This window comes from Loxodonta africana, chromosome 18 (assembly GCF_030014295.1).
Source record: "Loxodonta africana isolate mLoxAfr1 chromosome 18, mLoxAfr1.hap2, whole genome shotgun sequence".
NCBI lineage: Eukaryota > Metazoa > Chordata > Mammalia > Proboscidea > Elephantidae > Loxodonta > Loxodonta africana.
This window is the reverse complement of record NC_087359.1, coordinates 69,538,335-69,560,440: the sequence shown is the minus strand read 5'-3', so window position 1 is coordinate 69,560,440 and position 22,106 is coordinate 69,538,335.

Sequence of the window (22,106 nt, the reverse complement as noted above, 5' to 3'; positions counted from 1 at the left end):
TAAGGACGTTGTAAACAGGCAGTGGGTTCAGGGTCTGGCTTTCTCACCCCTGCAGGCATTAGATGAATCCTCCTGCACTGGTCTCTACCTGAATCTTCTCAGTCCAGGGTGCTATAAGCATTTGGCTCACGGAAGATGTGTCTGGTCACCTGGGTGAAGCCCCATACCAATTACCATTGAGTCGTAATGGACATAGCGACCCTATAGGACAGAGTAGAACTGCCTCACAGGGTTTACAAGGCTGTAATCTTCACGGAAGCAGACTGGCACAACATTATCCTGCCAGCCTTTCGGTTAGCAGCCAGGTGCTTTAACCACTGGACCACCAAGGCTTCTTAAAAATCTTCCCAGACCCTCAAAAAAGACTTGAAGCATTGGTATTGGTGGGGATAAGTGAGAGGGGTTCTAGTCCTGCCTTCCAGCCTTGAAGGCCCCAGAAGTGTCTGATCCTTCCTGGGTACCATTCCTCTTCTTATCTTCTAGGCCAGCTCCTGCTGACATCTTCTGTACTCGGAACTGGGGGTAGGTTACTTGCTAGTCCCCAGGTTTCTGGGGTCACCCTATTGGGTAATATCCACATAAAATGACTCAAATTCCCATCCCAAGTAGTAGCAGGAAGGAGCCCTGGTAGCACAGTGGTTAAAGCACTTGGCTGCTAACCAAAAGGTTGGCGGTTAGAACCCATCAGTGGGAGAAGGACGTGGCAGTCTGCTCCCGTAAAGATTATAGCGTTGGAAACTCTATGGGGCAGTTCTACTCTGTCCTATAGGGTTGCCATGAGTTGGAATCGACTCGACGACAGTGGGTCTGGTTTTGGGTAGAAGCGGGAAGGAGCCTCGGTGGCACAGTGGTTAAAGCACTTGGTTTCTAACTGAAAGGTCAGCAGTTCGAACCCACCAGCCACTCCACAAGAGAAAGATGTGTCAGTCTGCTTCCATAAAGATTATAGCCTTGGAAACCCTATGGGGCAGTTCTCTGTCCTATAGGGTTACTTTGAGTTGGAATCAACTTGATGGCAATGAGTTTGTTTTAGTTTGGTGGTAGCAGGATCTGGCCTTTCCTTACACATTCTTCATGGGTCACCTGTGCCTAGAAAAGATTTCATGCCATACCTACTTCCAAAATCATCCTGCTTCTCTGCTGTTTTGTAACTCCTTTTCTGCTCACTCTAGTGTACTGCAAGGTCACATGCAGAGGGGGAGTGAATAACTGGGAACAATAATCCAAGCAACCTCATATGCTAAATGAGGTAACGTGTGTAAAACGCTTAGAACAACCCCAGGCACACAGCCCCTGGATGTGTTAGCTGCTGTTATTCTGTTATTTACAGACAGGAAGCAACTTGTAACTGAATGCCAGCATGACTCTTGGCTAGAAGTCCCTCCGCATTCCCCACCACATGCTGTTTCTCCAAGTCCCTGCACAGGCTCCAGCTCTTGCCCTCAGGACCCTTCCTCCCACTTCTTTTTTTCTTTATCCGTTTTAAAAACATGCACTACTTTTTGTTGTTCTGTGTGCCACCAGAAGGACCAAGGGCTTGATTTTGCCTTCGCCTCTCACAGTAGCGATGCCCAGTGTGCAGGTCAGGTCAAAGCTGCACTCTGCTCTTCCAAACTCCTGTGACATCACTTAGCAGAACAATTTATCAAGACTCCTCTCTCTAGGCTATGCCCTTGGAGGTGTGGGTGAGGGAGATGGACCTCACATTTCATAGCCTTAAAGCTTGTCCAAGTGTTTTTCTAAACACGAGAATATTTTATCCCTTTTTTTTCCTATGCCAATTTGGCTCAAACTAAAGACAGTTTTGAGGATAACTCAAATGTCTCTTCTACATTAGTGTTTGGAGCCCTGGTGGTGCAATGGTTGAGAGCTAAGGCTGCTAACCAAGAAGGTCGGCAGTTCAAATCCAGCTGCTCCTTGGGAACCCTATGGGCAGTTCTATTCTGCCCTATAGGGTTGCTCTGAGTTGGAATCGACTCGACGGCAATGGGTTTGTTAGTGTTTGGAGCCCACATTTGGCACTGGGCTACATGTATTTGAATCTCTCCCTCGAGGGCACCTGTACATTGGACATGTTGACACGGCATTAGAAAGTTATGTAATTTTAAGCCATGTAAGCATACGAGCTGATTTCAGGGTAGAAATTGTATCACCTGTTTTTCCAGTTAGTAATTTGAGCACTCACCTGCCTCTTTGTGCAGGAAGTCCAGCACTTCCTTTCCCAGTGCTGTCACTTGCTTCTGGCACTGTCCCGTGTAGTTGGGAACCTTGTCCTGCACAATCCGATGAGTCATTTTCCAGTACTGCAGGGATTCCTGCACAGGCCACAGCAGCGACACACACTCGGACTTCCAAAGTCTTTTAGTTCACACAAGCTCAGGAAGGTCCCCAAAGCATGACTGTGGTGCTAGGATGGCTGGCCCAGGGGACCATGCCACGGCCATGTCCAGTCTCAGCCCCCTAAGCCTTTAGGCCTTGGTGTTTAACCTGCTCATTAGACCAGACACCCACTTCCTTCACAGAGGGTTGCCTTTTGGGATACACGGTGTTCTGTCCTGCTGGTGAACTTGTCTTTGGACCTTCCCAATCTTTCAGAGAGAATTAATATTGAAAAATGTCAAAAAGAATCAGGGCCTCAATCTCTTCCTCCAGGTGGTATCTTGGGCCCTGTAGGCAAATTTACTCCCTCATCCTCATCCGCTGGCTAGGTGGCACAAACGTTTTAGCTTGACTGCTAATCTGTTGTTGTTAGGTGCCATCAAGTTGATTGCAACTCATAGAGACGCAATGTGACAGAGTAGAACTGCTCAGTAGGGTTTCCTAGGCTGTAATGTTTTCAGGAGCAGATTGCCAGGTCTTATTCCCATGGAGCAGCTGTGTGAGTTTGAACTGCCAACCTTTTGGTTAACAACTGAGTCCTTAACCATTGTGCCAACAAGGTTCCTTGACTACTAACCTAAAAGTTGGCAATTTGAGCCCAACCAGTGGCACTGTGGAAGAAAGGGCAGGCAATCTGCTTCCATTAGGATTACAGCCAAAAAACCCTATGGAGAAGTTGTATTCTTTAATACATGGGGCTGCCTTGAGTTGAAATCAACTTGCTGGAAACAGGTTTGGTTTTTTGGTTTTCCTCATCTGTATACCAAGGGAGCAGTGGGGTGTGGAGTGGGGATGGAAAGGGCCAGGTGGGGGAGGGAGAGTCTTTGTGGGCTCCAAAATGTGCCCAAGAGGGAACACTCAAGGTTCAGTGAAGAATCAAAGAAGGTTTGCTTCCAGGTAGCTTTCCATGCCATTTAGAGAAAAAAAGATGACAGATTCTTTCCCTTTCAGTATCTGTCTCTTTTTCCTCCCCCGCCTTTGCTCCCCCAACCTGGCAGGATTCTCAAGTGAAGCCTAAAGGCTCAACTTTCTGTGTGTTCATAGAGGCATGCTCAAACACGTACACAAGTGGTTAGTTTAAAAAATCTGTGCCCCATTTTTATGGGTTGAATTATGTTCCCCCAAAATATGTGTCGTAAATCCTAATCTCTATGGCTGTGGTAGGAGCCCTGGTGGCACAGTGGATAAGCACTTGGCTGCTAACTGAAAGGTTGGCAGTTCAAATCCACCAGCCACTCCTTGGGAGAAAGATGTGGCAGTATGCTTCCATAAAGGTTTACAACCTTGGAAACCCTACAGGACAATTCTACTCCATCCTATAGGGTCCCTATGAGTTGGAATTGACTCCACGGCAATGGGTTTATGCCTAAAGTTATAATCCCATTTGGGAATGGGTGCCTTTCTTATGTTAATGAGGTCAGATTAGTGTAGGCTGTATCTTGAATTAATCTCTTTTGAGATATAAAAGAAATTAAATAAGCAAGTGAGTAAGCAGAGATGGGGGAAGAGAGATGCCAAGGCACATGAAGATCGTCCAGGAGTAGAAGCTCAGAGAGAGAAAGCCTTCCCCTAGAGCTAACAACCTGAATTCGGACTTCTAGCATCCTCAACTGTGAGAAAAGCTACCCACTTGTGGTATTTCTGCTATAGCTGCACTACATAACGAAGACACTGCAGTGCAATGGATCGGTTTCATATGGCCATTCTCACCGTGGTCTTCTAACTCCTACCCAAGTGATTGAGTGGGACTATGTCAATAAGGTAACTGTGGCCCACCAAGGGATTAGTCAGTTTTGCCATCCCAGAGGTGGGAAGAGGGGACCTCACCAATACCAAGAAGAAGAGCTAGAAGTGGAGCATGACTTTTGGACTCGGGGTCCCGGGCCTGAGAACCTTCTGGAGAGAGAGATCTGTAATACCTGAGATGGCGAGAAGCAGCAGCCAAGAAACAATGGCAGCAGAGGCAGCAGAACCAGGAGACAAGCAGAGCTGCAGGAGACAGTGCTGTGGGCTCCCTGGCCCATAGAGTGAGAGAGCTGAGGGCCTTTGGGCAGGAGGCTTGCTGGCTAAATGGGGTGCCTCTGGATACTAATTGGTGAAGCCAACCCATGGAGCAAGAAAGCTGAGCACCTTTGGGCCAAGGCATACTTGGAGTGTGTGTATGCGCAGGGTGCTTCTGGGCACTTAACTGGCAGAGCTAAAAGAGCTTTGTAACCCTGACCTCAGCAGGCCAGAGACCTGGCTGAGAGGCTGAGGGCCAGAGAGAGGCCTGCCTGTGGGCATGGCTGAGAAGAGGCTGTCCTGATAGAAGAACTGTATCTTGCATCATTTCCTGATCCTGAATTATAATCTGTTACTTCCCTAATAAGCCCTATAACTGTGAGTATTGTCTGTGAATTCTGTGTGACCATTGCAAGGAATTATCTAGCCTGGCAGAGAAGTAGAGAGTGCCGTGGGAGGGATGGCTAGTATCAGAATTGGTAAAAAGGTTGGCCACAGGAGTTATGTCTGACCTCTGCCTCATAGGAATCAGCCTTGGGCTCTTGGTCTTGATTCTCTTCCCTCCTTGTAAAGTTAGAGGAGGTCAGATGACGCCTAGCCACGCCATTTTTACAGACACCCACTGGATACGTTTTTTTGCAGTTTGCTTTTCTCACTTAAGACATAGAACTCACGAAAATCTCTGAAGCTCAGTTGTTATGCATCAGGCTCATTCTTCGAAAACAATTGCATGGTATTCCCTCCAACACCTAGTTGGCAGGGTAGTCAGCCTTTTCTCTGTCGATGTTTTGACATATCATAAATGCTACAAATGGTGTGGTTTTATTTGTATGGGTTAGAATCCAAGAAAAAGGGTTCAAATAATAAAAAACCACTAGATCTAAACACACACACACACACACACACACACATACAAAATAAAAAGAAACAACAAATCTAAGTTTCTTTGTTAGGCAGAAGAACACACCAGGGAAGACATTGACTGAGTAGTTCACGCAAGGGGATAAGTCAGGGATTTTTACTAGAAAATGAGTGTTCATAATGTTTATGTTAATGAAAAGTTAAAAACTTATACCCTGGAGAGGCTGGAATGAGTCCACAAGTTTGTACACAGTTGGCTGAAATAAGTCCCACTGTTCTTTAGTTAGGAGAGTTTTAATAGGTCCACCAAGGGTCTGGCATACCAGGGTTATTTAAAGTTCGTGGTCATTTCAAAGCTTCAGGGGCCTAGAAACAGTTGGGGTGAAACACAGCATTCAGTTTTGATATCTTGAAGTCCCTGTGTGGTACAAAGATTAACACACTTGGCTGCTAATCGAAAGGTTAGAGGTTCGAGTCCACCCAGAGGTACCTTGGAAGACAGCCTGGTGATCTACTTCCAAAAATCAGCCACTGAAAACCCTATAGGAGCACAGTTCTATTCTGACACACATGAGGTCTCCATGAGTCAGAATCGACTTGATGGCAACTGGTTTCAGACAAGTGCTGCTAAAACTCCTTTCATGTGGGATTGCTGGATCAAAGAGTATGAGTGTGGGAGGACACAGAGTTCATTGTGGTATTACGGAGAACGGGCTCAAAGGGAGATGGAGGCTGAATGCCGATTGGAATGTAGCATGCCTTTCAAGAAGTAAGGCTGTCAAGGGCACAGCTAGAGGGCCATAGCTGGAGGTAGGTGACCGGTAGAGCCACTGAGAGGGAGAGGTTGAGATGCAGGAGAAAGAGGGTGTAAATGATGAGGAGAACACCCTGAGGGAGGAGATGAAATTCCTAGAACGTATGGAGGAGCTGGTCTTAGGCATTTTCAAAGGGGACTGGGCAACAGCGTCTTAGATATTACAATCGTTTGTTGCCCTACAAAGAGTCACGGTACATAAACATGGCTTATCTGTGATATGAAAATTTCATGGGGTCAGGGTAGGGAGTGATTAGGAAAAGAATGTCACAAAAGGCTCCATGAACAAAACAAAACAAAAAAACAGTTGCTGTTGAATATATTCCTACTCATGGTGACCCCAAGTGCTGCAGAGTAGAACTGTGCTCCATGGGGTTTTCATGCCTGTGACCTTTCAGAAGCAGATCACCAGGTTTTTCTTTTGAAGCGCTTCTGGGTGGGTTCAAACTGCCAATGTCTCCTCAAAAAAAAACTTGTTGCTGTGGAGTCGGTTCCAACCCATAGCGACCCTATAGGACAGAGTACAACTGCCCCCATGGGGTTTCCAAGGAGCAGCTGGTGGATTTGAACTGCTGACCTTTTGGTTAGCAGTGGTATCAATTAACTACTGCACCCTGTTGCCCTCAAGTTGATTCTGACTCAAGGCTCTGTAGAGGGGCAATCATGGAAAAAAAGGATGAGAAACTCTGTCTTAGAAGGTGAGGCAACTCTTCGTTTGTAACAAGAGACAAAGGGGAAAGACTGAGCGTGGCAGCAGGTAAACTTTAAAATGAGGTGTGAGGAAACATCTCGTTTGGTGACTTGTAGATTCTCTGGTGAAGTGGTTGTCAAGGAGCTGGCTTTTAGGAGTGAAGGGCATATAAGAGAAATAAGGAGAGAGAAAAAGTTTAAAATAGACTCTGAGAGAAATGAGAGGGTGCTGACTGAAGAATTGTAACAGGGATGCTGGGCAAGCTTGAGACCCTAGTTAAGGTTGGTGCCCATGAATTTACCTGTTTGCTCAGGGCTGTGTTTTCCCTAGCAGTACTACCTGTCCATCTGTCTGTCTGTCATACTGTGGTGGCCTGCATGTTGCTGTGATGCTGTAAACTATGCCACCAGTATTTCAAATACCAGCAGGGTCATCCATGATGGACAGGTTTCACAGAGATTCCAGACTAAGACTAGGAAGAAAGGCCTGGTGATCTACTTCCGAAAATTACCCACTGAAAGCCTTATGGATCACAACAGAACATTATCTGACTCTCTTGCTTTGGACACATCATCCGCAGGGATAAACCACTGGGGGAGGAAATCGTGTTTGGTGAAGTAGAGGGCCCACGAGGGTGAGGGAGACCTTTGGTGAGAGGAGTTGGCACAGTGGCCACAACAATGGGCTTGAATATGCCCGTGATCCTGACGGCGTTGCAGCATTTCTTTCTGTTGTACATGAGGTCGCCATGAGTGAGAGCTGACTCAGTGGCAGCCGTCTATCAACTCACTGCTTGATTGCTGACGCAGGACAAATGAAAGTTTGCAGTTGTCCAGAACATCAAGGGATGAACAGGGATCCTGAGGCTCTACCTAGCGGAGACTGACTTAGACCCTTCTCCTGTACTTACCTCCCCGACACCAGTGGCAGAACAGGTACGACATCGGGCCTCACCTTTGTATGTTGCCAGTTTGCATTTTAAGCAAACTGGGTATCAAGACGAGCCTCTAGACCCCTTCTAACCAGATTGGCATCTCTAAACTACTGGATATACTTATTCTGGAACTGGCTTTACTCAAAATTTCTGTAAAGAATTTGAGAGGTTAATCTTGGTCCCTCCCTCCTACCCGTCCTGTTTGTCTCTATTCTTCAGGGTCCCAACATCCAACCCTCAGCCTCTCTTTTCAGGACTGAACTGGAAGGCCAGGCCTAGGGTATCTTGGGTTTCTCCTTCCATCTTGGAGAAACAAACGTTCTGGGACAAATGAGCTGTGGGGTCCACCAGCGTCTATAAGGGATACAGAAATTCTACCCAACCTCTGGGATCCTTGCTAACACCTCTAACTACCCCAAGTTCTGTTTATCTCGTTTTTCTAATGTTTACCTTGTAATCCTACATTCCTCAGATTTCTTACTCACGCTGGTTTCCAGATAGTTTTTATGCCTTGGCTTCTGCTGATGGTCTCTTTGCTCCACCCTGTGCTGAACCATGTTTAAAAGCTATTACTAATGCAAAGCTGTTCCGTGAACAGACTTTTAGGCAATAGCCAGGACCGGGACTAGGGTGAGGTGAGTGAGGTGCTCTCCTGGAGCACAAAATTGAGTGGAGCACCAAAAAATCTTAGTAATCAAGATAATATTTTAATGCAATATTAAAAAAAAAAAACCCAAATTAATGTAACTAATCCATTATGAACAAAATTGTAAAATTTTAGAGAGGATCAGTTGTAAGACTTAATATTAGCCAACTATTTTTTTATATTCTTAAACATCTTACTTCATCTTCTTTCTGTTTATTGCCAACCCTTCTTACTTTCCTTTCCCACCTTCACCCTCTCCCTAGCAAGGGACTGCTTGAGGAAACGCAGAATTAGTCTTATTTTATTATGCAAAACAAATAAATCGTCTCTTCTCCCTATCTCCCTCTCCAACTCTGCTCAGCCTCCTGTCTTTCCAAAGCCAAAATGGCTCTTCTAGACGTTTTGGAAACATAGGCCATATGCTACTTTAGCAGCATAAATAAATGATTTTCCAAGATCAAGTTCTCACGTATCACTGTCATTTCCATTAGTATCTGTAAATTGAAGAAAGCAGAGATCGACTCTTTTAAGATTTACACACTCTCACCCCCAACCCTAAAGAGTAATTGTGTGTGTGTTTGGCATAAGTAAGAAAATAAAGGCAATAATTTAACTGTAAAAAACTCTGAGAAGTTGATATTACTATCCCAATTTTATAAATTGGGAATAAAGCGTAAAGAGGGGCAGGTATGTCCTCAAAGTCACACAACAAGTAGGTAGAATAGCCCAGAAAGTGTCATGGGCTTGATTCATATTCTCACCATCCATTCTCTCTTTAACTCATTGATGTTAGCTTCTGCCCTCATCACTATAATGAATTCACTTCCAAAGCTTAATTACGACCTCTTGATTCTTAAATCCCAAGGCTTTTTCTGGGTGATCATGGTTGCTGAAGTCTATTGCTTTGACTAGGACTGCCCCTAGGTTGTGCAGGGTCTCAGACAAAGATATCTTTGCAAGGCCCCTGTCTATATAAACATTTTGATTAAGAATGTATGATAAAATTCATGGGCCTATGTGAGGTATGGTCACTTAATGAGTATTTAGAATAATGGGTAGAGAGGAAGTACTTACATATTTCTTTATTGTGTAGCCAGGGCACCTGGAGTCTGGTATGAGCATTTGCTCCAGTAGTCTTCTGAGAAGGAGTGCTTAAGACATATTTTTTAGACCGTACATATCTGAAAATGCCCTTATTCAATGCACACTTGATTGTTAGTTTCCCTAAGAATTGAATCCGGGGCGGGAAACAAAATTCTCTCAGAATCCTGAAAGTGTTTTTATTAGTGGACGTATAGGCTAAGCTTCAGTAACAAAGAAACCCCAAAATGCAGTGACTTAAACATCTTAAACCATATAGTTCCTGTATGGTCTCTTCTGATCTCCAACTCTGTCTTTTTCACTGCTTTCTTGGAGATTTCCTCAACTTCATCTCCGTTTCTTCTATTAAATTAAAAAAAAAATCTATCGAATCTTCTCTGTTTTGTTCTTTTTTACTTTTAGATAGCTTCCTCGTCTTGTTTCAAGGATGCTAAATCTTCCGAATACGGTAATTATAGTTTTAGAAAATCTTCTCTTCCTGTACTGTTCCTGTTTTCTTTGAGTTTCTTTCTCTTTTTAAATGTTTGATGATTCTTGACTTTCTCTTCATATTTAAGAGGGAGGCACTAGTAAGGTGATCTTGTCCATTGGTTGGGCTTTTCAGAGTGATAGACTTCATTGCAAGGTTAGTGGGCAGAGATCTGGCCATTTGGATGGGATCCTTAGTGATCAATATTTGTAGGTCTTTTCTATTGAGATGGTTTGATTCTCCAGAGACAAACCTTCCAATTTCCTGTTTGGGGTGTTTAAGCCTGACCACTGACATTCTTGGAAGCATTTGGACGAAGAGAACTGGAGACTCACTGTTCAGAATGTTGGTTTTCACTTAGATTTTCTGTTTTAATAGAGCACAAGGCTGTTAAAAGTTCAGAGTCCCCCTGCTGTATCAGAGGATAAACTTCTTGTCCTCTGTTAGTGAGAAGAAAGGAGAATTTCTTGATTGAATGGGTTGATAAAGAAATACGGGAGCCATTTGGTTATCATATAGATTTTCAATCAATTCTACTGTATTCAGCCCCAACTACACCCCAACCTTCAGGGTTCACTGAAACGCCAGTTCCTGCCTGAGCCTTTCTGGGAATTTGTGCCTATTGGTCCACGCATACCCTGTAAGCATTTGACTTTTAAATTTCTCTGGTCTGCTAAATCAGTCACCTGCCTTTCAGCTTTCAAAATATAGATGCCATCTCTTATGTACTCTTGTCTCATCTCTAATTTCCTTTGTCCTAGTGGGTTTATGCTTTTCTTTTTAATTCTTAACTGGCATTATACTGAGGAGGTGAGGAAGAGAAAAGAAGGGAACAGGGGTTCAATTTTTCATTATTAACTTCAAGAATATTATTTCTTTAAATATTGCCTCTCCATTTTTTTTCGTCTCTACTTCTGGACTTTTAGATGGATGTCGTAACTTCTAGATCTATTTTTCACATTTTTCAACTTTTACGATGTTTTATTTCTGTGTGTCGCATTTCAGAGAATTCCTTGGCCTAGTCTTCCAACTCGCAAATTTATTCTTCCTCTGAGTCCATTCTGCCCTTGAGTTATATTTCAATAATTATAATTTTTCACTTCCAATGTTTCTAATGCTCCATTTCATAATTTCCAGTTCTTGTTTCGTGATTGCACTGTTTGCCCTTATCTCTTTGAAGATATTACTTACTAAAAAAACCCCAGTTGCCATCAAGTCGGTTCTTACTCATGCTGACCCCATGTGTGTCAGAGTAGAACTGTGCTCCACAGGGTTTTCAGTGACTGATTTTTTGACAGTAGATTGCTGAACCTTTCTTTTGAGGTGCCTCTGAGTGAGCTTGAACTGCCAGCCTTTCGGTTAGCAGCCAACCACGTTATCCATTTGTACCACCTAGGGACTCTGATAATGCTTATGCTTGTTTTAAAGCCCTATCCAGATACCTCAAAGTGACATCTTTGCTTTTTAACACTTTAAAAGGGCCTTTTGCAGATTTGCCCGATGCAATATGTCCTTTGATTACTTGACTGCTGCTTCCATGTGTGTTGATTGTGGATCCAGTAAAATGAAGTCCTTGACAGCTTCAATATTTTCTCCGTTTATCATGATGTTGCTTATTGGTCCAGTTGTGAGGAGTTTTGTTTTCATGTTTTGTTGTAATCCACACTGAAGGCTGTGGTCTTTGATCTTCATCAGTAAGTGCTTCAAGTCCTCTTTGCTTTCAGCAAGCAAGGTTGTGAATTGATGCATTTGAATTATGGTGTTGGTAAAGAATATTGAATATACTATGGACTGCCAGAAGAACGAACACGTCTGTTTTGGAAGAAGCACAGCCATAATGCTCCTTAGAAGCGAGGATGGTGAGACTTTGTCTCATGTACTTCGGACATATTATCAGGAGGAACCAGTCCCTGGAGAAGGACATCGTGCTTGGTGAATTAAAGGGTCAGTGAAAAAGAGGAATACCTTCAACAAGATGAATTGACACAGTGGCTGCAGCATGGGCTCAGACGTAGCAATGATTGTGAGGATGGCACAGGACTGGGCAGTGTTTTGTTCTGTTGTACATAGGGTTGCTATGAGTCAGAATCGACTCCACGGCACCTAACAGCAACAACAAACAACAATTCGAATACCTTATTAATTCTGTTAAATTGAGTGTAAGTCCTCCAATTTTTTGAGTTTATGTCTCCCTTATGGTGTAAGAAACTTCTCAACTGTTTGGTGATTTTTTTGTTTTTTGTTTTTTTTTTTTTGCATGTGTGTGCATTTCTCTTCATAACTGATATTATTTGCTATGCTGACTGCTGTCTTGACTTTCACAGCCTGACTGGGGAGAAGGGCTGGCGCTGCTGTCAGGGTTCTCTCTGTATTGTCTTCACTGAAAGTTGGGGGTGTGCTGCTGGTGCGGTACGTGGAAAGTTGGTGTTCAGGGTGTGCATGCTCCATGTTCCTTGTGGATGGCTTCCTTGGGGCCACCCCGCTTCAGAGCATGGGCTTGCTTTATCCTGAAGGAGAGGTCTTCCTTATATTCCTGCCTATGTTCTAGACTATAGTTTCCCATTTCAATCAGATATAGTATGACTTCTGTCTTTTAGCAAGTTCTCTCTTTCCAGTCCATCAAGCATTCACTTTCTAATTTATTAATTTATTTATATTTCCTATTGTTTCTATGGTTAGGGTTTGGTGTAGGAGGGTAGATACCAGTATTGATCAGTCCCCACCATCTTGGAACCAATTTTGGATATTTATTCTACACCAAATCCCTACGTATCAGTGACTGAAAAGATGAAGCAATCTTGTGATGTTCAAAGTATAAATCAAAGAAGCAAAAAGTAGTTGAACCAACATATCCTGATTCACCAGTTTGTTACAAAATTAGGTCACATCGCTTTGAATATTCAAACTACCCTGAGCCCTCACTCTGCCTGTTAGGATGTGTCCTTTTTCCTTCTTCCATGATGATAGCCAACAGCTCTATAGTACTTACCTCTTCAAAGTACCTTTTATGTATATTAACTCACAGCAGCTCCAGACTCCTCAGGGAAGCTTATTCTGTTTAATGGGTTAGTGCTTGTCATCACTATCTTGAGAACAAAATCTGAAAACCTGCTCAGTCATCCATATATTCCCGTTCTCCTTGACTGTTGTTGCTTTTACTTGGATGTGGAGTTGCTGGTGTATCTCCCAGCTGTCCTGTGGTTTTGCTCCTTGTCTACTGTTCAACAGTTCCTTGAACACTGGTCAATAAGGGCACTGCGTCTTCTTGGACAGTAGAGGTTCAGAGGTTGACACATGGCCCAGGATGGGCTAATTAGTCAAAGAAACCCAGTGGTGGGACTTTGAGACCAATAGAGAGAACACAGGCTTTGTTTTCACTGTGGCGGCAAGGTGGTAGACTATACACCTGTTGACTCCAGCAGCTCCTGCTTGGAAAAAGCCTATCACAGAATAAAGCCAACATAGAGGAAAGCAAAGCTGGGTCATGGAGGGAGCAAGAGCGAGAGTGCTCATGGTATAGTTCAAACCCTTTGATCCAGTTATGCCTGAGGTCGGCTACCCCTGACCTTTTAAGTGACAGGAACCAGCAAATGTCTTTTCTTTTTTTAAGCCACTTTGAATAGGCCTGTCACTTTTGAACAAAAGAATCCTGACTAATGCAAGGGGTAAAGCAGAGGTATTGTCTCTGACCGTGGAGCACCTGGGCACCTGTGGACGGGGTCCAACAGATAGTGACTTAAAACAATGTGCCAATTTGGGAGTGGTGTTTTCCCCAGTCAGCCCAGGATCTATGCAAGTGAGTTTGGATGTGGAGTGCATTTATCACTATCCTCATACCTGGGTCTTTTCCTAGGTGGGACTCTTCTCTAAATTGCTGGGACCCTCTCCCTCAGGAGTGGGAACTGGGTATCTCCGGGCTTTTTTTTTTTCTTCATATTTCTAAAACATTTTTGTGTGAGTTACCCAGTTTAAAGGTCATTGCATTTGGGTCTGGGAAGACTGTTTGCATAGTCGTTAGCCTTATATTTTCACCTTGGCTCACTATTTAATATTTCTTTTTAAAAATATTTATTTATTTTTGGTGGCAATGTATACAACCAAATATATATCTTTTCATAATTTCTACATCAGCAGTTCAATGACATCAGTTACTACATACTTCACATTGTGTCACCATCCTCACTATCTCTACCCAGATTGTTTTATCACTGTTAATTTAGATTCTCTGTCCCTTAGAGTTCTTATCTGTGCTTTAGATTAACTTGGCAGTTTAAAGTCATATAGATAGAAAAGTATGATGCTCAAGGCAAACATTCTTTATTAAGTGGGCTAAGCTGTTGTTTAGTTTAATGATGGCTTCATGGGATAATATTTCTTTTTCCTTATGTAGTTGGAAGTAGCAACCTCTGTTTTTTCCTGAAGAATCAATTTTTCTTTTTTTGGTTGTGTTTTGTCCCGGTGGCTGCCCGTTGAGCTTAGGAAGGGTGGCAAGAAAGGTCTGTCTACCAGCTCTCCTAGGGGAAGTATTTTAAAGTAGGCCACCTTATTTGACCTTACTATTCAGTTTGTAAAGGAGCCCTGGTGGTGCAGTGGTTAAGTGCTGGGCTGCTAACCAAAAGGTCAGCGGTTTAAACCCGCCAGCAGCTCTGTGGGAGAAGGATGTGGCAGTCTGCTTCCCTAAAGATTACAGCTTTGGAAAATCCTATGGGGCAGTTCTACTCTGTCCTGTAGGGTCACTATGAATGGTTTGGTTTATTCAGTTTGTATTTGTTCACAGATAATATTCCCAATCTTTTTATCACTAGATAGAGAACACCTTTCCACTGGCCAGCCAGTTTGTGTTAGTTTTACAGTAGTACAAACAAAACAAAACAAACAAAAAACTCCACAAACCAGTTGCTGGTGAGTTGATTCTGACTCATGGCGACCTCATGTGTGTCAGAGTAGAACTGTGCTTCATAGAGTTTTCAATGGCTGTGATTTTTCAGAAATAGAGTGCCTCTGGGTGTACTGAGACCTTTGTTTAGCAGCCATGCTCTTAACTATTTGCACCACAGAGGGACTCCTTTATAGCAACATTTGTTACCCTTTTTTATAGTTCCTGGCACCCACAACTGTTTTTGTGAGCAGCAGCGTTAGTTAACCAGTACTTTCTGGGGGTGTATTTTGGGTACAGTTTTCTAAATCTCCATTCCACGAGTCTGCTCTCAAGCATTAATCTGTGAGCAGCTGTAGTCTGTAACTAACATCACAAAGAGGCATGTGACATCATGAAGGTTCGCTGATGTAGGTTCGAGAAATGCCACAACACCTGCTCAGGCCACGGTGTCACCAACATTTAAGAATGAAATAAACTCAGTGATTTATTTTACAAAAAAAAAAAAATAGGTTTTTAAAAAATAAACTTTTAATTTCAGAATAGTTTCAGATTTATAGGAAATTTGTGAAGATAGTACAGAGAGTTCGTTACCAACATTTTGAAATTTGTTTTAAAATTTTTAGGCTAGGGGTTCTCTCTTGGGTCATTTGGTAGTGACCTTATGCTTTTGTATACTGGCTGACGAAAGTATTTCAGGCAGTAGCTGGGTCTCAGTCTCTCATGTCATCTGGGTGGATTATATTAAAAAACTCTTATATTGAAGAGGTGTTTTCCCTTCATAATATCTGTGCAACTGTGCTTGTTTTTTTATTTCTGGTGGGATATGCTTCTGCACAGTCACAAAGTGATGGAGCAACACGAATAGCTTGTAAGGTTCCAGCTCTCAGGCTTTGAGGATACTATGAGGACACACAATTTGTGTACATGACTTTGAAAGGTATTACGGACAAAGTGTTGATGTTAGCAAGGTTTTTGCGAATGCATTAGTTATGTTTTACAGTTGGATTTGATTTTCTTAGTCATGTTATACCAAAATGGCAAAGTATGCAATATTTCATAACAAAATGTATGAATAAATATTTTACTGTGTCTTAAAATATTTAGTACTTTTTCTATTTACAAAATTGTATGATTCGATTCTCTTTTTTGTTTTATTGTGAAGTGATTTTAAATTAACTCCATTGAGGTATAGTTTATGTACCATAAAATGTATTCATTTAAAATGTACATTCCTATCAGCTTTGAGAAGTTTATACACCCATGTATCCATCATCACATAAATATATGGAACATTTTCACTACCCCAGTGGTTTTTTTGTGCTCCGTCCCAGTCAACCTTCCTGGCCCCAGGCAACTGCTGGTCTGCTTTCTGTCAATGCAGATTAGATTTGTACTTTCTACAGATATATATAACTGAAATCATACATCAGGTATTCTTTTGAGTGTGGCTTTATGCATTCGGCATAATGCCTTTGTGATTCATCCACTTATTGTGGGTATCAGTAATTAATTCCTTTTTAAAAACTTTTCATTTTGAAATAATTACAGATTGATAAGAAATTGCAAAGATAGTACAAAGCGGTCCCAAGTACATCTCAATATAACTGAGTACAATATAAAAACCAGGAAATTGACATTGGTACAATGTATATGTATTTTTTTTTATATGTATAGTTCTATGCCATTTTATCACATCTGTAGATTTACGTAACCATGATTGTAATCAAGGTACAGAGCTATTTATTTCATAACCACAAAAAATGTTACATAAATGGAATCATACAATATGTGACATTTTGAGATAAGCTTTTTAATTTTCACCCAGCATTGTTGTTAGCTGTCACCCAGCATAGTGCCCTTGCATATAGTTGGGTCATGTTTTTTTCCCCACTCCACCAATATATGTCTTTTAATTGGTACTTTTAGACCATTTATATTTAGTGTAATTATTGATATGTTATGACTTAAGTCTGCCATTTTATTTTTTGTTTTCTCTCTGTCCCCTTTGTTTTTTGTTCCCCTGTTTTCTTTTTCCTGTGTTTCTGTGGGTTTAACAATTTTTAGAGTTCCATTTTTATTTATAGTATTTTTGAAGATCCCTGGATAGTGCAAATGATTTGCACTTGACTACTAATCTAAAGGAAGCCCTGGTGGTGTAGTGGTTAAGTGCTACAGCTGCTAACCAAAAGGCCAGCAGTTCGAATCCACCAGGCGCTCCTTGGAAACTCTATGGGGCAGTTCTACTCTGTCCTATAGGATCGCTATGAGTCGGAATCGACTCGGCAGTGGGTAGTGGACTAATCTAAAGGTTGGTAGTTCAGACCCACTCAGCAGCACTGCAGAAGAAAAGCCTTGGGATCTGCTTCTGTAAAGGTTACAGCCAAGAAAACCCTATGGAGCAGTTCTACTTCGTAAGATGTGAGGTTGCCATGAGTCAGAATTGACTCAACAGCAATAGGATATAGTGTTTTTGAGTGTTTTCTCTTTGTATAAATTATTTTGGTGGTTGCATTACATTATACATTCATAATATATCATGGTCTACATGTGTTGACATTTTACTAGTTTGAGTGAAGTGCAGAAAAATTACCTCTCTTTAAGCTCCTTTACCTTTCCCCATATATAATTGCCTTGAACATTTCCTCTACATACATGGAGAACTACATCATGCAATATTACACTTCTTACTTCAACTCTCAAACATAACTTAGAAAACTCAAGAGGGGAAAGAAAGTCTATTGGTGACAAATTCTCTTAGTTTTCCATTATCTGAAAATGTGTATTTCCTCTTCATTCCTGAAGGATAATTTCACCAGATGCAGTATTTGGGGCTGGCAATTCTTTTCTTTCAGTGCTTGAAAAATGTTGTGCCATTTCCTCCTGGGCTCCATGGTTGGTGATGAGAAAACCACTGTCATGTGAATTGTTTCTCCCCAGTGTTTTTTCTTTCTCACTACTTTCAAGCTTTTTTTCTTTGACTTTAGTTTTCAGGAATTTGATTATGATGTGCCTTGGCATATATTTCTTTGGGTTTGTCATGTTTGGAGTTTGCTCAGCATTTTGAATCTGTATGTTTAGGTCTTTTGTTAAATTTGGGAAAATTTAAGCCATTATTTCTTCAAATACTTTTTCAGCCCCACATTCTTTCTCTTCTCCTTTTTGGACTTCAACGATAGGAATGTTAGATTTTTTGTTATAGCCTCTCAGGTCCCTGAGATTCTGTTCATTTTTCTTTTCTTCAGTCTGTTTTCTCTCTGTTGTTCAGATTGAATAATTTCTGTTGTTCTGTCTTCCAGTTCATTGATGCTTTTCTTTATCTCCTCCATTTTACCATTGAGCTTTTATCTTGGTTATTGTATTTTTCAGTTCTAAAATTTCCATTTGGTTCTTCTGAATATCTTCTATTTCTTTGCTGAGACTATGTTTTTTCAAGTGTGTTCATGATTGCTCACTGAAACATTTTTATGATGGCTGCTTTAAAATCTTTCTCAATTACTTCCAACATATATGTTATCTTGATGTTTGGTATCAATTGTCTTTTCTCACTCAAGTTGAAATTTTCCTGGTTCTTGTGTGATGAATTTTTTTTTTTTTTTATTATATCCTAGACATTTTGTGTATTATGAGATTCTGGATCTCATTTAAATTGTCTGTTTTAGTAGGCTTCCTCTGATACCATGTCAGTAGGGAAGGGGCTATGGCTTCATTACTGCCAGGTGGGGGTGGAAGTCCAGGTTCCCCATCCAGTCTTCATTGAAACCCTCATTACTGTTAGGTGGGGGTGGGAGTTTAGGCTCCCCCACTAGGCCTTGCTGACACCAGTGTGGCTCCCCACATGGCCTCTACTGACATTGGGGTGGATGGAGGGAAGCCTTGTTACCAGTAGTGAAAGTTCTGGCTTCCCACTCAGTCTCATTTGACTCCAGTGGGGAGGAGAAAGGCATCTCGTTATGGCTGAGAGGGGATGGAAGTCCAGGACCCCCAAGTGGCCTTCCTGACATTTTGGAGAAAGGGCTCATTATTACTAGGCTGAGATGAAAGTTCCAGATCCTGGCTTGGCCTACTCTGATACTGCAGTGTGATGGATTGCTTTTATACGGCCTTTCTCGCCATGGTTTTGTAGCTCCCACCAAATGACTAGGTGGGACTGTGCAGATCAGGTGCTGGTGGCCCACCAAGGGGATTGAATAGCTTACTAATAATGTAAATAAGGTACGTGGCACTCTTGTGGGGGTGGGACCATGCAAATAAGGTGTATAGAACCCTAACAAGGGGATTGGCCAGTTTTGCCATCTTGCTAAGCTTAAAGGGATATGTGGAGTGACAGAAAGAGAGAGAGAGAGAAGCTTAACACAGAGGACAATGAGAGATGATGGTGTGAAAGGCAGGAATCAGGAGACTGGTGCAAGATGGCTGTGGTGGGGCTAGCTGACCCACAGAGCTGAGAGGTGCAACACTTGCCTGAGAAGGTCCCCAGCAAGGTCCAGTGGCAGAGGCCCCCAGCAGGGCCTGGTAGCAGCAAGACCCCGGCAGGTCCCAGCAGCATAGGGTGAGAAGTAGCTGTCCTAATCAGGGAACTGCATCCTGAGTTGTTGTTCCTGTTATTTCCAAGTTGATCCCAATCTCAAGTTGTACCCTATTACTTCCCTAGTAAATCACTTAACTGTATGATTTGTCAGTTCTGTGAGACATTGCAGCAAATTACTGAACCCAAAGATGGGAGGGAGAGTACTGATGTTAGAGATGATGGAATGGTAGAACAGTCTGGAAAAGTTGGACGTTTGGGACATTTTTAATCTCTGCCTCATAGGCACCAGCTTTTGCTGATCCTTATAAAAGAAACTATTCATTTAGTTGGCATCAGAATGGCGGGGTTCACTGCAACAGCTCAGATTCACTGGACTGTGTGGTTTTGGAAAAAATGGGAATAAATGGGATAATGAGAAATCTTTGGTTTCTGTATGGGATAAAAAAACCCATGGATTGAAGCAGCTGTTATGTTGCAGTCAGTTACCCAAGGCAAAAGCTATTCTTGGGAATTAGGAGTGGCACATCTAACTCCTGAGGAATTGGCTAGTAGGATGCATATGGAAACACAAAGTACTAAGGAAAGAGACATACAATTCCTTGGTTTCTGTTGTTGGTAATAGCTGCAGTGGTAGGGGAAAAGAATGTAGGGGTGAATTTCAGCAATGAACCAAGCCCAGATCTTATCTAGTCAGAGTTAAAACTGCTAGCCTCAGGGCCAACCCAGAAAGGAAAAATCATGTTGGAACAAGAGGAAGTACACCTACGACTGCTGGTCACCATGAAGGTAGTCCAGGAGGGGAACAGGCAAAATCAAGAAACTGCTGAAACCCAGGGGTATACTGCAAAGGAATGGCTTGAATTTGTAGATTGGTGTTGTCAGCTTCCTGAGGAACCATTACTGAATGGACTGTTAGAATGACTAATTTTGGGGCGACGTGTTTAGTTCTGAATGCTACAGAATGGAAGAGTCTGTTTCAGTTGATGCAAGACCCACAACTCTAATGGAACAAATAATGATAAATCCAGTTACACACCAGGTGAACCCAGAGGGGAGAGCCGGCCTGGTGGACTGGATAAAATTTGCAGTAAGATTTGTTTACCCTGTGAAAGGAAACTGCCCCTTGCCCTTTCTAAATACCCAATGGAACACTCCAGAGGAAGAAGCCGATGTGCTATTTATGCAAGCCATGCTGGAATGGCTTTATGGTGATCAGGATATTCCCCCAATGAGTACACCCCTTACACACGTCATGGCAGATATGGTAATCAAGGGAGTCCCTTCTACATGGGCACCCTATGTAACCTTGCTACGTGAAACAAAAGCAATCTGAAAAGCCCCTTCAGATCTGTTGGCAGAGCTTCCTTGCATGGGTCTTACAGATGGTGCAAGAAACATAAGGGTGGTTTATAAAAGAATGGGAAGAGGCAATGGAGAAAGAACTTACCTCAGCAGGATGGAGATTTTTAGATGGTTACCCTGAAATGGCATGAATATAGTGGACATTGATGGAGTTGAGACAAAGGTTTTAATGCAACACTACAGGAGGTTGGGTGGACCAATGGGAACTCCTGCTGGTCCCCCAACGTTAAAGAGGTCTAAACAAAACAAGTCTGTTCTGTTCATCCCAGTCAGGAGGAATTTAATGATGGGGAGTCCCACCTGGTAGCATTTGAAGCAGAGGCTTAGCTCATTGATCAAGATAAGGATTGATAAGGGGGCTAAGATCTTCTAGTCCAGCCACAGCAGAGGACCCGAGGCCATATGCACATGTGTGGGTTAAATGGTCTGGGGGTGTGAAGAGACCTTTTTGGGGCTCCTAGACACAGGAGCCCAATGTACTGTAATCCCAAAACCTGTCAATAAAATCTTAAAGGGGCCTAAGGAAAGACTGGAGGGATATGAAGATATAGTGGTTGATGGCACTAAAGTGAAAGTTTGGATGAGAACTAGAAAATTTAAACAGATCTTTTATGAAGTATTTGCATCTCCCTTACCTCAATGTATTATTAGTATGGATATTATGTCTAATTGGGGAATATCCACCTACCTGATGTTGTAAAACCGAAGGTGTGTAAGTCTGCCCTTAGGCCAGACTTGATTGAACATGCTAAACGGGAACCAGTAGAATTGCCTAAATCCACTCAGGGTGTTGAACATAGGGTATCTGGTGACAAAGGAGATTATTGCTTTGATAAAAGGCATGCTAAAGGCTGGAGTGTTGGTGCCAACAAATTTTGTGTATAACAGCCCTATATGGGCCATGAAAAATGCAGATGGCTCTTGGAGGCTGACAGTAGACTATCAAGGGCTAAATAAAGTAGTGCCATCTGTGGCTTCAGCTATTCCAGACATGGTATCAATGGTGCAGAAAATACAGCAGGCTAAAGGAGACTGATACTCAGTGAATGATCTTGCAAATTTTTTTTCTCAATCCAAATCTCAGAAAAGAACCAGCTGCAGTTTGCTTTCATGTGGGAAGGATCCCAATTTACTTTTACTATATTGCCAAAAGATTACTTGAATTCATCAGCTTAGAAGAGACTTGGACTTGGTGTAGATCTCAAGTGGAATGGTACATTACATTGATGATATTGTTTTTAATATTAAACACCAAAGAGTAGGCTAGAGCTGATTTGAATACAGTGGTGGCCCACATGATCAACAGAGACTGGTTAATAAATCCAGCAAAAATCCAAGGCCCTGCCCAAATGGTGAAATTCTTGGGAACAAGTTGGGCAGAAACTACCTGTGACATTCTGCAGGCAACATTCTGCTGTTGCTACGTACCCTCAAGAAAGCA